This window comes from Sapajus apella, unplaced genomic scaffold (genome assembly GCF_009761245.1).
Source record: "Sapajus apella isolate SASKATOON/1434 unplaced genomic scaffold, GSC_monkey_1.0 scaffold6, whole genome shotgun sequence".
Lineage (NCBI taxonomy): Eukaryota > Metazoa > Chordata > Mammalia > Primates > Cebidae > Sapajus > Sapajus apella.
The window spans coordinates 7,401,785-7,418,176 of record NW_022436946.1 but is presented as its reverse complement, the minus strand read 5'-3'; the positions used below and the strand labels follow the sequence as shown (position 1 = coordinate 7,418,176).

Here is a 16,392-nt window from a genome sequence, read left to right as displayed (position 1 = left end):
ACATCAAAGCTATAAGAATCAGATGTCACAGAACTTTGGAAAAGATAAAAGGGTTCATCTAAACAAAACAGTTATAAAGTCTTCATAATATAGAAAACAAAGCATATTTTTAGGACAGTTTAAAGGGACAGTTTAAAAATGACATGATTACCTGAACAGTTTAGAGTTCTCATGGGCATGATTGTCCTGACGCTTCCTGGATACAAAATAAATGCAGTTAGGAAAAATTGTTGCATTAAACCATAGCATTGATATATACAAATACAAATTCCAATTTCCAGTTCATTATATAAAGGGTTCACAATGCTATGTACCCTAGAATGAAAGCAAGAAACTGCTTCAGAAAACATTACACCAGAATAGTAAACATTATATTGACACTGTGACTCAAATATACCTCAGAAAAAATATTGTAAAAACATCATAGTGATATTTTCTGAGATATAAGATTATTATATATAAAACTTCTTAGTTTTTTAAAATGTAATCAGCCTAGTTCTAATTTCCTAGATACTAAAAAGTTGAGAATAGTGGGGTTTTTTTTTGCTTTGGTTTTTTGAGACAGAGTCTCACTCATGCCCAGGCTGGAGTGCAGTGATGCAATCATTGCTCACTGCAGCCTTGACCTCCCTGAGCTCAGGTAATTCTACCCACCTAAGCCTCCCAAGTAACTGGGACTAAAGGTGTGTACTACCACACTCATCTAATTTTCGTAGTTTTTGTAGAGATAAAGTCTTGCCATATTGCCCACACTGGTCTCAAACTCCTGGGCTCAAGCAATCCGCCCACCTTGGCCTCCCAGTGTTAGGGTTACAGGTGTGAGCCACCTCACCTTGCCTGGCTGAGAATAGTGTTTTGTTTTTGAGACAGAGTCTTGTTCTGTCACCAGGTGCCACGCTGGAGTGCAGTGGCATGATCTCGGCTCACTGCAGCTTCCGCCTCTCGGGTTCAAGCAGTTATCCTACCTCAGCCTCCCAAGTAGCTGGAACTACAGGTGCGCATCACCATGCCCAGCTAATTTGTGTGTGTGTGTATTTTTTAGTAGAGAAGGGGTTTCACCATGTTGGCCAGGATGGTTTCAATCTTTTGACCTCGTGATCTGCCCACCTCACCTCCAAATAGCTCCCAAGCCACTGTGCCTAGCTTGAAAATCATTAGTTTTAAGGAAAATAAGAATCTTACAAGTGAAAATTAGGTATGTATCATTTTCCATCTTTTACTTGACATCAAATATATAATTTTGCTCAAAACATAAACTTCAGGGGCTGGGCATCGTGGCTCATGCCTGCAATCCCAGCACTTTGGGAGGCCAAGGCAGGTGAGTCGCTTGAGCTTAGGAGTTTGAGACCAGCCTGGGCAACATGGCAAAACCCCGTCTCTACAAAAAATACAAAAATTAGCTGGGTGTGGTGGCAGGTACCTGTAGTCCCAGGTACTCAGGAGGCGGAGGTGGGAGAATCACCTGAGCCAGCAGGTCGAGGCTGCAGTGAGCTATGATTGCAGCACTCAAGCCTGGGGAACAGAGTGAGACTCTATCTCAAAACAAACAAATGAACAAAACAAAAAACACCATAAACCTCCAGTGATAAGTACATACATGTTATAAAAAACAAGACTGGAATAATTTATTTGATAATTTATTAAATAAAACATAATGTTTTCAATTAGTTATTAAATAAAATACAATGTTTTCAAAATTTATAAAGGTAATACCTTTATAAATCAGATATATTTCATTTTTATGGTTTAAAATAATAAAACCACTCTTATACACTAAGGACATATCACATAGTAGGTACATCAAATAAAAATCAGAAATAATATTCTGCTACCAGAGAATATATCAGAAGGTAAAGAAAAGTGACTTATATAAAATTCAAAAGCAGGTATCTCGTGGTCAGAACAAAACATATGTAGACCATTAAGCTAGTTGTTTAGACCATTAAGTTAATTTTTAATTTTTAGGAGAGGAAGGATAATCAGAAAAAAGTCTTATCTATCATTTTATTTTAAAAAATCAATTTTTCTAAGTTTAACATAGGATCATTCCATATTCCAACAGCATTTATTATCCAGAAAGTTTTTAAGATTCAAAACATTAATTCATTTATGTAAATAGCTTCTGTCAAGAAAATATCTTCCTTTTAAATTTCTAAGACAAGCCTACCCAAGATGCTTCACCATTTTACCAGGAAGCTAGATGATATCCCACGCCATGCTTTCTCTCCTGGGTTGGGCAGGAAGAGATTCCATCTTTGTGCCTGAGCCGGAGGTCCCAGCACTACAGGGACCCCTTCTCTGACCCAAATGTCTCGTTTTTCACTTCAGTGAAAGGCTTACCAGGGAACTAGAAATCATGCTTATTTCACGTCAACCTTTCACGTTTGATTTGAAACATGTTTGAGGATGTCTTTTTCTCTCCAACCCTCCTTGGGAAGCCTTTGACTAACTGCTATCCATAAAACTGCATCTCTTCTTGGAGTTTCTGAGACATATAGAGAAAGGTAGGTGAGAGAGAAAGTGAGTGATGGATTCTTTTTGGAATTTATTGATCATATTTATGAACCATTAAAAATAGAGACTATTTGTATTAGTTTTCTACAGCTGCTTTATCCTGGAAATGATAAAGATTCTGCAATGGAAATTGTGTGCCTCATAATCTATTACTGAGCATGGAATGACTTTCTCTTTAAAAACAAGCAGGATTTGGGAGGGTTCAAAAATTTCTTTGCCATTCCATTCAAGTTATAATGAGGAAAAGAAATTCACTTTAAAAACAATAGGGTTTTCAAAGTTTAATTCAAGATTAGATAATGGCATCTGTCTTGTTTTGTTAGGTGACGCTTTTACTAAGTAACCTAACTCTTCCAAGTGGCATAAATTCTTGAGCTTGCATTTTGTTACTAAAATGTATAAAAATGCTTATGTATAAGAAAACATTTTAAGAAGTATATCAGAGAAGGAAATCTATATTATTAAGTGGATCATTAAATCTAGGAAAATACTGTCTTTGGACTTCATAATATTATTACAAATCATTAAATGTACTATTGTATCCACCTGCAATTTTAATTTCTTCAACAGAGATCTACTTAGAGCTATAAAGATCTATAGTAATATGGTTAATTACAGTTACAGTATTTCTCTATGACCATGTAGAGTCAATTCATTTTTCAGATTCTCTAATAGTCCATTAAAAATGTACACCAGGTTTCCTAATCAACTGATACATCAAAAAATGCACTATGAGAGTAATTCTCATAAGAAAACAGCAAGTTATCACTTTATTCACTGAGATTTCCTTTTATGGTAACCAAACCCACGCAAAGTCATTTTTGGCACCCACTGCCAACAAAGGAGCAGTATTCCAAATACAGTTCTGCATTCACAGTTAAAATTTTCTCTAGTGGTTTTTGAATGCTATGAAAGGAGTAAGATAATTTACTGGAGAATAAAACTCAGGGGATATGACTTTGGGTTTCCTGTGGATGCTGCTACAGCCCAGAGGAGTCCTCCAGACAGTAAAGACAGGCATTGTCTGTCAGGTTCATCACACTTTTCAGACAGGGGTCATGTTAAAAAAGATATTACCTCCACATGGCTATTTCAGTGGTAATGGAACTAAAGGAACTGAAGCGAAAGAAAATGGTATTACAGGGAAGAGCTGGCATTTTTCTAGAAGTGTGCCCTGTCCTATGGCCACTCTTTAGAGTCCCACTCAAATAAGTTTGGCACCCAGTTAAATAATTTCCCAGACAGGCTCCCAAAGGAAAAGCAGAGAAACATCCTCGGGGATGGACGTACTCAGAGGTCTCTTCAGGATAATAGTGGGGTGGGATTGGCAGGAAAACAGGCTTGCTCTGCAGAGGAACAAAGGCCTACAGTACCCAGGCTTTTCAGTCTGGGATCTTTTGCTTAGAAAAACACTATCTCAGAGAAAACTTTACCTCAGGAAATTAATCATTACTTGAGTGGTGGCAAAAGTCAAGTGAGCATTAAATCATGACATCCTAAATAATGAAGGTATAAAATGGCCGCAAAAATGACTGGCTTCTCCTCTTCCAACATTTTAATAATATAACATTTTTAAACATTAAAGTGGTCGTTTGGTCTTTTCTTGAGGATTTGGTGATGTGACACTTGTAAACAAAATATAGGTCTTTTGATAATCATTAGTGAATGACATTTTAGAAGGGACATCATTGTATTTGTTACTAAAATGCCACAGATCAATTGTAAAATCTTTAAAAACGACATGAACATCCCAGGGCATCGTAGCTGTAACACTGATCCCAAGAGTTACATAGACACTCACTGCCCAACCACTGCTCAGAGCGTTACATGCTCAGAGAGCACTGGATGAGGGAAAAAAGAACTACCAAGAAAGTGTGACCAGTGCCAGAGTCCTGCTGAATAAAGACTTATTTCCACAGGATGACTTTTAAAAAGGTGCCTTCCCTAGAGCCAAATTTATTATAAACACTTCTTTTAGTAAAAATTCCCATAACAACCACAGTTCTCTCTAAAATGGGCAAGTTGCCACCATGCGGAGAAAACCATATTATACACAATTCTGCCAAGCAATTCAGAAAACTTGCAGAGAAAAGTAAAAAGATTGTGATGATTATCCTCTAATTTGATGTAATTAATATCTAATTTGATATTTGGAGCCTAACGAGAAACAACCATATTTTTCCACATGGGCTGTAATGCAGGCATCATATATTTGTAGAGTTTGCCGATTTAGTCAAGATAGTTATGACTTATTTTGACTGCAGCATGCTGCTTTTAATATTGTCATATCTTAAAATAATTTTTAAAACTGCAATTTCACTTTTCTATTGAGATGTTTTCTCATGATACAGCAAGTTATTAGGATTAACTAAGTAGAGTTCCACATGAAAATAAACTTTGTAGAAATAATTTTTGTAGAAGAAAGATATTTTAATTATAACAACGATAATTAATTATAAGTAAGACTGGTCTACTATGAAAAACAAAATAGAACAAAACACAGGTTTCACACTAAGTGGAAAATATATTGTTTCCTCCCTGATTTGATGAGAAAATCAGTTTATATATGAGTTCATGATAGGCCAAAACAGCTTTTCAAGTTTAATGTAACAAGAGAATAAAAATAAATAAATTTTAGTTATTAACCTGTTATCTTCATATCAAAAAACTGCATCACAACGGTCTTTGATTTCCAAGATGCCAACTCTCCCCACAGGAACTCATGCACAACTTCTGGGAACCTAAAAGATTAATATGAAGATTTAAAAGATGATGACACCTGTAATGAATTTAATAAGCATGCTCATTCTTCTTCACTCACAGAACCTGCCTTCCTTTAAGAAAGAAAATATGGAACTGGATCTCTCAAGAGGCCCTTTTTATCCCCCAAGAAAGAATTTCCTTTCTTTTAACATAGTTTAAATATGTTGAATAAATACTTGTATTTAACGGGAATTAATTCCCTGTAACAGTGAAATGCTAGAGTTAAAACTTCACGTATCAGAACTAGAAATTGTGTCATTGTAATCCATGACACAGTTCTGCCATAAAGCTGAGATGTCCACAGAACTTCTTTTGGCGTATCAGCAACTAAACTTCACAGGATGAAGTCTCAGATAACCTCGTTATAAATGTTTCTCTAGTTTATTTCAGCAATGTTATATTTTGTGCTAAAATTAAATTCTGAAATAGGAATCCAAAACAAACCAAAGCAAATTAAGCCTTTACAAAGTTTATTAAGTAATAAAGAAAGGAACTTTTTATACATAGAATTAATATTTATCTAAGTACGATCCAAAGAAATGCATGGAAAATTAAACTACCTAATCCAAATAGATTAATCAACGACCTTAACAGAGTTTATCTCCCAGTATAAAGGACTTACATAAAAAATATTATATGCTACCCACAATTGTTTGTCATTTAAAAAAAATGCTCTTTCTTCTTGACAAGTTATTACAAAACTCTCACTGGAAGGACTAAAGCATTAAAACATGACAGCTAAAATGTGTTTTCCTTGCAGTACCACTTCATGTGAGCATTCAAAGTGCTTAAAGGAAGTAGTCTGCTTTAATCCCCCCTCCTTTCTGCACATCACTGCAGTAGCACTTCAGGACACCCTGTGCACTTGAGACATGAATCATTATAAGCAAGTAGGCCCACTCGGTTCCTCAAAAGATACAAAAGGTGCAAAAATAGCTCCTGCAATTGAAGCAAGAACCACGTCAGTAACCAGATGAATGTGGGTGGTCACATAAGATTCTGGTGCTGCAAAGGGCAAATTATTAAGCAAATGCTAGATGTATTTTCTTTCTTAAACTTTGTTCTTCTTGCTTCAAATCAACCATTCTCTGGCACTCAAAATAACACCTGACAAGGTCTACTATTCTCAAAATTGAAACTTTCATCAATGCTAAAGAGCATGATTCATTAACATAGAAGGAATAGTGGTGATATCCTAAAAAATATACATTTTCTATAAGATAATTACCTATATCTATATTTTTAACACGTTAAATATCACGTCTTTAAAAATAATCAAATAAAAGTGCTTCAAAAAAAAAAACTCACAAAAACTATAATCCAGTCTAAAGTAAAGCATGGAATCCCTCAAAAAAAAAAGAAGAAGAAGAAATCACAAAATCACCAAGTTATTTTGTACTCCAAGCAAACTGCACCCAAGACATAAATGGGCCACGATTCTAAAGATACAGCTATTTATAGGGAACCTTAACTTGCAGTCATCAGTGACTACATGTGACTGGTAATCTCACAGTCACCAAATTAAGAGGCAAGAGGGTAAAAGAAGGGCTTAATTTACAGTAGGCCAGCACCAACATCCCTTCCCCTGCAGAAATCATCATTTCTACCAGCAGCCTCCACGGGCAAAACAGAGCGTGTGAGTGCCCCCTAACAACCTCCGATGAGACAACATTCTCAGTTCTAACTCCGCTTTTCCAATCTTACTTTCTAAGATGATGGCTATTGGAAATGGTAAACACTCCCTTCATGATATGCACATGTGTCTGAAACTGTAGATTACAGAAGATCCTCCTTTTTATCCAGTAAGAGGATTCGAAAATTGGTTCTGTTGCATCACTTACAACTCACGACCTTTTAAATGTTTGGATTTCTCTTGAAGAAGAAAAAAGCAATGGCAATCATGTTACATTTATCTTTACCTTACAGAAAGTTCCAGATAATTAGCATGATTTTAAAGCAAAGATTCAAATGATATTAGCATGAAAGATATGATACCAATTTCAGCATTTTTACACAAATCATTTCGTTATAAATTGAAATCAGTAATGGCCTTTACATGGGACTTAGTTATTGTTATTACTGAAATGGAGACATGGCGATGCCATCTCAGAAATTTATTTTTTGCATTAATTTTAAGTGAGTTTTTGTGTCTTTATTTCTCCATCAAAATAAAAGAAAAATCTTTCCTCAAACAGCTCTTGAGAACATATTATGACAACTCATGCTTCTAATCCCAAGAAATCAACAGTTTACATAGTGTGCTATTTAAGAAATGCAATAAAGGGGGAAAGATGATTATTTCTTGAACTTTGCTTTTAGGTTATTAGATTCATAAGAAATTACCAGGTAATGAAACCTTAATACTTAATAAAACAAACAAGTTTTCCGAAATAGTGCTAGTGAATCTTGATAGATATCCCAAGGTTATTTAAAATTCCTTCCTAAATATGAGGTGAAAATTATCTTTCACTTTACCAAGTACAGGATGGTTTTTCTGTCGACCTGCAGGTTAATGGAAGAGACCCTTGAAAATATTTTCCAATCCTCCAACTCTTATTTGTAATAAACACTTGGAAGACTTGAGTATTACTGTTTCTATCCCTGTGGTTTCTCAGCCTTCCCAAAAAAAAGAAATCCTTGGCATTAGTTACTTGTTCTTGGATGCTTATAGGTTATTACCATTAAGCTAAGCAAGAGTCAAGCTATTGATTGATAGATGATAGACAGATATTTTAAAAATATCCTTTGTTAGTGGGATTATCTTTTTCTGCTCTCTACTTTTCCAAATTGTTTCAAAACAAGTTATGGTTAATGGTTTAATATGACTCTTACATGAATCTAGCAAGAGGTGAAGTTTTTATTGGCAGAACTCTCAAGTACCTCCCATCACCCTTGTTTTTTCCGGGGTTACATAAATACACACTATACCACAATTTTAGGAGAAAGCTGATAATATAAACCAGTTATACTTTAGGTAAGTGTTGTCATAATTAAAAACAATAATTATTGGCTGGGTATAGTGGCTCATACCTGTAATCCCAGCACTTTTGGAAGACTGCTTGAGACCAGGAGGTTCAGACCAGTCTGGGTAACATAGCAAGACCCTATCTCTACAAAAAAAAAAAAAAACAAAAAAATTTAGGCAGGTGTGGTGGTGCACATCTGTAGTTCCAGGTGCATAGGAGGCTGAGGTGAGAAGATCATTTGAACTGAGGAGTTTGGGGCTGTGGTGAGCTGTAATTGCACCAGCCTGGGTGACAGTGAGACCCCTGTCTTTAAAAAAAAAAAGAAAAAACCAAACAACAACAACAAAAATAATTCTTATAAACTCAATGAAAAAAATGGCAAATAGGAACTGGACACAAGATATAGTCGCTTTATTTGTCAGTAAAAAGTAATGTTTAATCGTTACCTGTTTAAAAGAATGAACACTACTCTTCACTAGAGAAGAGACCCTTTACTCTTATAGTAGAGAATAGAAAAGACTCAAAAGTAGCGACTAAAGATGGGAGGAAGAGCATTGAAAGAGATATCAATGTTCAAGATATAGTCCATCAATTTCACAAGCTTTTTGTAGAGGCATCTTTTCCTCTCTACAAAAAAAAATACTCTAAATGGGCCCATTGTTCCACTTTGGAGTGCCTAGAGTGGCAAAAAAAAAAAAAAAAAAAAAAGTGAGCCTGGGAACGACTAGAGAAGGCAGGTACAGGACAGACCCCCACCCTCCCACACACACATACTGACAGTATGATGACTATAAGCTTAGATCTTTAGAAATAGTTTTGATATCAAAGTAACAGATGAGGTTGGGGCTGAAACGTAAAGAAGAAAACATATTAAATGGACATGACTAGGAAAAGAGAAACATGGTAGTTTTGGAACAAGGGGCAATTCATTAGTGGGACAACACTGTAGAAGGTTTTGCAAAGTCAAGAAGGTGCATGGAAAGAAGGATTCCCACAGAGTTTTCATAATAGGAGGCTGGGGAAACAGAGTCCAAATTAGCCAGAAACTGCCCATGAAAATGATACCAAAGCTACATATGGTCTATTGCTGCTTCTCAGCAGGTAGTGCAGGAGCACAGAAAAGATAGGAAACAAAGCATTGTGTAAATTAAAACTAGTGGGAACAAACAAAAAAAGCAGGTACATGTGCATTAGAGATTGTAACTTAATCCTCTTTAAATAGGATTTGTGATTATTCTATGATACTTTAAGACATTTACTGAATGCCTACTCTGTGCCAGAAAATTGGGCTATATTTACAAAATATAGAAAAAATATATATAAGCACTGCATTTAAGAGCACAAAGCTGAACGAACACAGTGGCTCACATCTGTAATCCCAGCACTTTGGGAGGCCCAGGCGGGCAGATCACTTGAGCTCAAGACTTCAAGATCAGCCTGACCAACATGGTGAAACCCTGTCTCTACTAAAAATACAAAAATTAGCTGGGTATAGTGGCTGGAGCCTGTAATTTCAACTGCTCGGGAGGCTGAGGCAGGAGAATCGCTTGAACCCAAGAAGCAGAGGTTGTAGTGGGCTGAGATCATACCACTGCACTCCAGCCTGGGCAACAGAGCAAGACTCCATCTCAAAAAAAAAAAAAAAAAAAAAAAAAAAGAGCTCAGAGCTTCAATTCAAGAGGGAGATATTTGAGATATTTGTGAATAAGTTCAACAAAGTATTTTAGATACTTTGACATAAATATAAACAGAGTACAAGGGAGATTGCAAGAGGGTATGGTCACTCTTATCTGGAAAGTTAGAAAAGGCTTTCTTGAGGTAATGATGCTGAACTTAGTATCTAAATAAAACTATATATGTTAATATACAGAAGTGCACAGTTCTGAATGTTAGATTTAGAGACAAATACATTTGTCAGAAGAAATAAAAATACAAGACTCTATAATTCCAGTTTCTCTATAGTTGTATGTACTTTATTTTAGTGGGGTGAAATATTGGTTCATGAAGATGCTTGGGGAATAAGGTGTTTTACTTAATACAACCTTATGGTTAGGTAAAGACCACAGAGAACATCATTTTTTGTTTAAACATCTGGTAGCAATTATTTTCAAAAGTACACTAGCTTTTGCCTTGAGTTAATTACCACCTACTAACCAAAATTTAATATTTCTTTGATGATTCAGGATCATATAGCGTTCTCTAGTCATTCTGCATCTTGGCTGTGCTCATCCGGTATTGGCCCTGAAAACTTCTCCTAACGTGTGTCCTTAAAACACATGTCATGTTTTCTAAGATAAGAGCTATAACCTAGGTTTGTTTCCTTGACCTACATTTGACATCATGTAAGTCATATATCTGACCAACTTGATTTTAGGAGCAAATATATAACTATAAACTTCTATTAATATTTAAACGTTGAGTTTATTCTAAAACACAGAGACAGGCAGTGTTTAGGGCTGTGAAATAATTTAGAAACCATTGAATTTAATCTATCAGGCAACTAACAAATGAAAACGGTGAGAACCAGAGAAGTCAAAAGACTCACTTAGAGACCTACAGCTCATTATGATAGTTCTGCCCTATAGCTTAGGTCTTTATACTGTCAAGTCAATTATTTTCCATTATCCACACTACTTCCTCTTATTCAAAGTTTATTTATCCAACCCCATCACAGAAATCAACTGAATGAGTAAGTAAAAAATGAAGAATTAATAATCTTGAAATTTGAATGAGAAAAGATATTTGTAATCTATAATCAGTCAAAGAAACAGAAAATAACAGTAGTTAAGAACCAATGCTCCAGTGAACTGTTTATCAATATTTATAATAAATAAAATAAATTCAACAGAAATTTTAATTTGTCCAAAATGAGTAAATGATAGAAAATTAGATGGAATGATAATCAATTTCGACAAGTAGTGCATTATTTGGTATCCAAAACAAAAATAATTAATTTTCAACCAATTTTCAGTATAAGCTATTTTCTAAGATTTTTATGCTCTTACAATAAAAATTTTTAAGTAAATATTTTAAGTAGAGTTATGAGATCATCTTCCTAAAAGCAAAGATAGCTCTTTCATTGAAAGTCAGTGGAGATAAGCCCCATGGTTCATAACACCAAAATTTCACCTAGGAGACCTGTGAAGGCATAGTAAAACCATCTCCACAGGGACTACTTCTTCTGCTGCATTGGTTTTGCAAAAGGGCAGGGCCAAGTAAATGTTTTGTATAATTAAAAATCTTTTTTGTTTTCTCATTTCTGATACATTTTTCCACTTTTATTTTTTCCTTCCTTTCAATTTCCTCTATCTTATCCCCTACTATTATGGTAGGTTAATAACTACTTCTTGCCAAGCCATTTTAAACATTTGCTCTTTAACTAAATACTTGGAGAGACAGGGATAAAAGCAAATAAGGTTTATTTGACCACCATACTCTAGTGAGAAGCATGTATGACACAACAAAGTCATAACTGCAAAGTTATTGTTTCCTCATGTTTTATCTTTTACAATGCTTACGTTTACTATTTGGTTGCTGCAGATACTCATAAATAAGGTCATGATTTTCCAATTTTCTTTTTACTCCTGGGTATGGAAAGACTAACATAAGGAAAGGATGCCATTAACTTTGGATTATGTAAACAAAGAGAACAGAGAAATCAAATCATAAAATATGTATTATATTCATAAGTATTCATATAACTTGCCTGAAGAAAATCCATCTTTGAGGGAAGAGCCTCCTGCATCAATAGAAATAATACCCAAAGCAATGAAAGCACAGCTGAAAATTTGAATGGCATCCCACATCTCATGCTACAGATGATCCTCAGATGTGATGAAAACGAAATTGTCTTCAGTCTCCCTACAGTAGGTCTACACACAATAAAAATCCCTCAAAGAGAAATCAAGGCAAAGCCTATGACATGTCATATAACCTAATCAGACAGACCCTATCTACTTCTAATAACTGAGCTGCTGAAAGAATCTATTCTATTTCCTTTCTTGACAATTTTCCCAGAGAGTGGGGAAATTGGTCTGTGTGCCCGTGTAGAGATACACAACCTTGGGAAACCAAAGAACAAATCTGGACTCACACTGTCCCAGGTTCTATGTGGCACATAGGGTAAGTGGATACTATCCCCCAATACTTCAGAAATTGACATGAGGTTAGCTCACAGCAAATAACCTGAACATCAGTTGTCAGAGTTTAGGGGCCATACAATAAAAAATGGCTTGAACCACCAGGAAAGACTAGACAGAGGGAAGTGGCTCAGATGGAAGCCATATTTACACAAATGAATTAACTAGATAAAACTTTATTATTACCTGTGCTACATGGTTATTCAGGTACTTCCTTGACATTTTGATAAACTCTGAATGGCATTCATATTTTTGGTCTCATCTCAGAATAAATCATTGTCTACAAAGTTTAAGCCTAAAAAAAATTCAAGTTTCAAGCAGGCATTTACAAGGTGCTATGGGGCAAATTCTGTCAGGCAATTCCAGAATCCCATCTGCAGGCTCATTCACTCAGTCAAATTACATTTTTCCAAAGCTCATATACACTAGTGCGATGAAATAGAACATTACTAAAAAGCAAACTTCATATTTCTTTAAGTTTGAATCCAGATAGCACTGCCTCATTTACCAAAAAAAAAAAAAAAAAAAAAAAAAAAAAACTCCACATATGTATAAATTTAAACTAATTTCAATGACATCAAGTAAGAATTAAAAATTGTGTGCATGTGTAGGCTCAAGATAAATAAGACAAGATTCTGCTTTCAAAGAGCTTACGGTCTAATGATTAAGGGTATTTTCCAAACAATAAGCTATAAAAGCAATAAAGGCATGAAATGGTGTTGGGTGTATATGAAGAGAAGAGATTGCTTGGAAGTGCTGCATTTAAGGAACACTATCTTAGATCTTGAAGGAAGGCTCAGATCTGCAGGCAGAGACGGATTTAATGTGAGCTTATCATTGTGACATAGGCAAGAGAAGGGGTGCTGGAGAAGCAGTCTGTGTGCCTAGAACATTAGGCAGACTGAGGTGATGGTGGTGGCAGAAGGTAAAGAACTTTAGTTGGCAAACACTAAGAGGCATCAGTGGTTCTGAGAAGACAACTGCCACAGTCACAGAGACACTTTAGAAAGCTAAAACTTACATCCCATCTCTTTCCATCCCTTTTTAGCAAACTCTGCAAATACACAGCCTGAAAAAGAATTGAGATTAAGAAGTTTGTTTTAAGAAAAGGAGACTTGGAACAAAGTAGGAAAAGATACAAGTAATAAGATAATTGAATAAACTCTTTAAAAAGTGGAATACTATGCAGCCATTAAAAAGAATGAGTTCATGCCCTTTGTAGGGACATGGATGAAGCTGGAAGCTGTCATTCTCAGCAAACTAGCACAGGAACCAAAAACCAAACACTACATGCTCTCACTCAAAAGTGGGAGTTGAACAGTGAGAACACATGGACACAGGGAGGGGAGCATCACACACCGGGGCCTGTCAGAGGGTAGGGGAGAAGGGGAGGGAGAACATTGGGACAAAAAGCTAATGCATACGGGGCTTAAAACCTAGATGACGGGTTGTTAGGTACAGCAAACCTATCATGGCACGTGCTTACTTATGAAACAAATCTGAATGTTCTGCACATGTATCCCAGAACTTAAAGTAAAATAAAAAAAAATTAATTAATTTTTATTAAAGAATTAATGAAAAAAAAGTGGGAACCAAAAAGGAACTCAAAAGCATAGAGAATCTATGTCAGGAGAAAGCATGAAAACTTTCCTGTTTCAGAATGGAGGGAAGCAAGACACAATGAAGTGATATAACTTTTCAGAAAGAAAAGAAACTGAGGTGTTCCCTCAGATATTCTTATTTTCTCAGAAAAGTAGAAGGCGAGGTCTGCTGATGGGACCAGGGAACTAGCTCTGGTAGAGGGGCTTGATGAGTGGAAACAGTCAATTTGCCTTGAGTATTACTACTCACAGCAGTCTTAGAAAACACACTATTTCTTATTAGGTCATTTAAAAAGGGTATTTTCCAAACTTTTTTTGAGTCAATAACCATATCCAAATAATTCAATAATACATCCAAAACTTTATCTTTTATTCTCTAATAAAATTCTTTTTTTAAAGCAAATGTCTTAACATTTTATTTTGCTAGTTACTGATAAAGCACTTGTAAAACAAATAATGGCATATCATTACAATGGAATGCTCTGTAGTTTACTAAAAATAATGGAGTAAATCTACATATTTCCAGTGTGAAAGCAAATGGTAGATTAATGTATTATACGATACTAATGGTTTAAACAAAAGTTTAAAAAGTCTCTCCTTTATATCACATTTATCTTTGTGTATGCTACCATTTTTCTTTTATTAAAAAATTTACTTATTTAACTTTAGGTGCACACTATATCTGGTATCTCTCCCCATGCTATCCTTCCCCACGCTCCCCTCCCTCCCCACCCACCCACTGTCTCTCCCCTCCCCCGCCAACTGCCCCCAGTGTGTGATGCTCCTCTCCCTGAGTCCATGTGTTCTCAGTGTTCAACACCCACCTATGAGTGGGAACATTCGGTGTTTGGCTTTCTGTTCTTGTGTCAGTTTGCTGAGAATGATGGTTTTCAGATTCATCCAAGTCCCTACAAGGGCACAAACTAATCTTTTTTTATGGCTGTGTAGTATTCCATAGTGTATATGTACCACATTTTCTTTGTCCAGTCTATCACTGATGGGCATTTCGGTTGGTTCCAGGTCTTTGCTATTGTACACAGGGCTGCAATGAATATACGTGCGCATGTGTCTTTATAGTAGAATGATTTATAGTTCTTTGGGTATATGCCCAGTAATGGGATTGCTGGGTCAAATGGAATTTCTATTTCTAGCCTTGAGAAATCGTCACACTGTCTTCCACAATGGTTGAACTAATTTACACTCCCACCAACTGTGTAAGAGTGTTCCTATTTCTCCACATCCTCTCCAGCATCTGTTGTCTTCAGATTTTTTAATGACTGCCATTCTAACTGGCATGAGATAATATCTCAATGTGGTTTCAATTTGCATTTCTCTAATGACATCATCAGTGATGATGAACATTTTTTAGTACGTTTGTTGGCCTCATACATGTCTTCTTTTGAAAAGTATCTGTTCATATCCTTTGCCCACTTTTGAATGGGGTTGTTTTTTTCTTGCATATCTGTTCTAGTTCTTTGTAGATTCTGGTTATTAGCCCTTTGTCAGATGGGTAGATTGCAAAAATTTGTTCCCATTCTATTGGTTGCCAATTCGCTCTAATGATGGTTTCTTTTTCTGTACAGAAGCTCTGAATTTTAATTTGATCTCATTTGTCTATCTTGGTTTTTATTGACATTGCTTTTGGCGTTTTATTCATGAAGTCCTTGCCTATGCCTATGTCCTGGATGGTTTTGCCTACATTTTCTTCTAGTGTTTTTATGGTGTTAGGTTTTATGTTTAAAATAATAAAATTCTTAAGATGATTAAGCTATTATGTATGAACAGTAGATTTAAAACTGTTACATATTTTTTAAACTGTATATATATACATATATATATCTCATAATTCTATATAACTACCTAGAGTAGAAAATTGTGATACTCATGCTGTGCTTCATTGTATAGGCATTTAGGAAATATTCACTGATGACTTGAATATTTACTTTTTAGTGTCATTAGTGACTGAGGTAATTCTTTTCAGTGAATTAGACAATACTTTAACAAAGGAAATTGATGATGAGTCTATGCCACATTTCTTTTCCAACACCATGATTACCAAAATATGTATTGCTTGATACTATGGTCTGAGTAAGGTGTCTATTCTAGTCGACTTAGCAATTAAAAAGGAATTCCATGATTTACATGATGGAGTGATGTAAATCACTTCCCCTCCCTCCCTTTCCCCCTCCCTCCCTCCCTTCCTTTCTTCCCTTCCTCCCTTCCTTCCTTCCTTCCTTTCCTTTCTTCCTTCCTTTCCTTCCTTCCTCCCTCCCACCCTCCCTTCCCTCTCTCCCTCCTTTGTTCTTTCTCTTTCTGTCTTCCTCCCTGCCTCCTTCCCTCCAGTCCTTCCTAACTTTTCTCCTTTTATCTCTTTCTCTCTTTTTTTTTTTTTTTTTTTTTTTTTTTTTT

At 35.6% G+C, this 16,392-nt stretch overlaps 1 protein-coding gene across 6 annotated transcripts in view; it reads right to left on the bottom strand.

The window, feature by feature from the left end:
- Window positions 1-16,392, bottom strand: part of HIVEP2 (HIVEP zinc finger 2) — a 193,527-nt gene that overhangs the window by 25,472 nt on the left and 151,663 nt on the right. For 5 of the 6 annotated variants that reach the window (XM_032274589.1, XM_032274590.1, XM_032274591.1 and 2 more), the window contains 2 exons: window positions 5,161-5,255; window positions 152-196 (listed from right to left, as the gene is read on the bottom strand). The gene's annotated coding sequence lies outside the window, so the exon portion shown is untranslated. Of the gene's footprint in view, window positions 1-151; window positions 197-2,425; window positions 2,486-5,160; window positions 5,256-16,392 lie in introns of all 6 variants that reach the window. The other variant, XM_032274592.1, reaches the window with a different exon arrangement.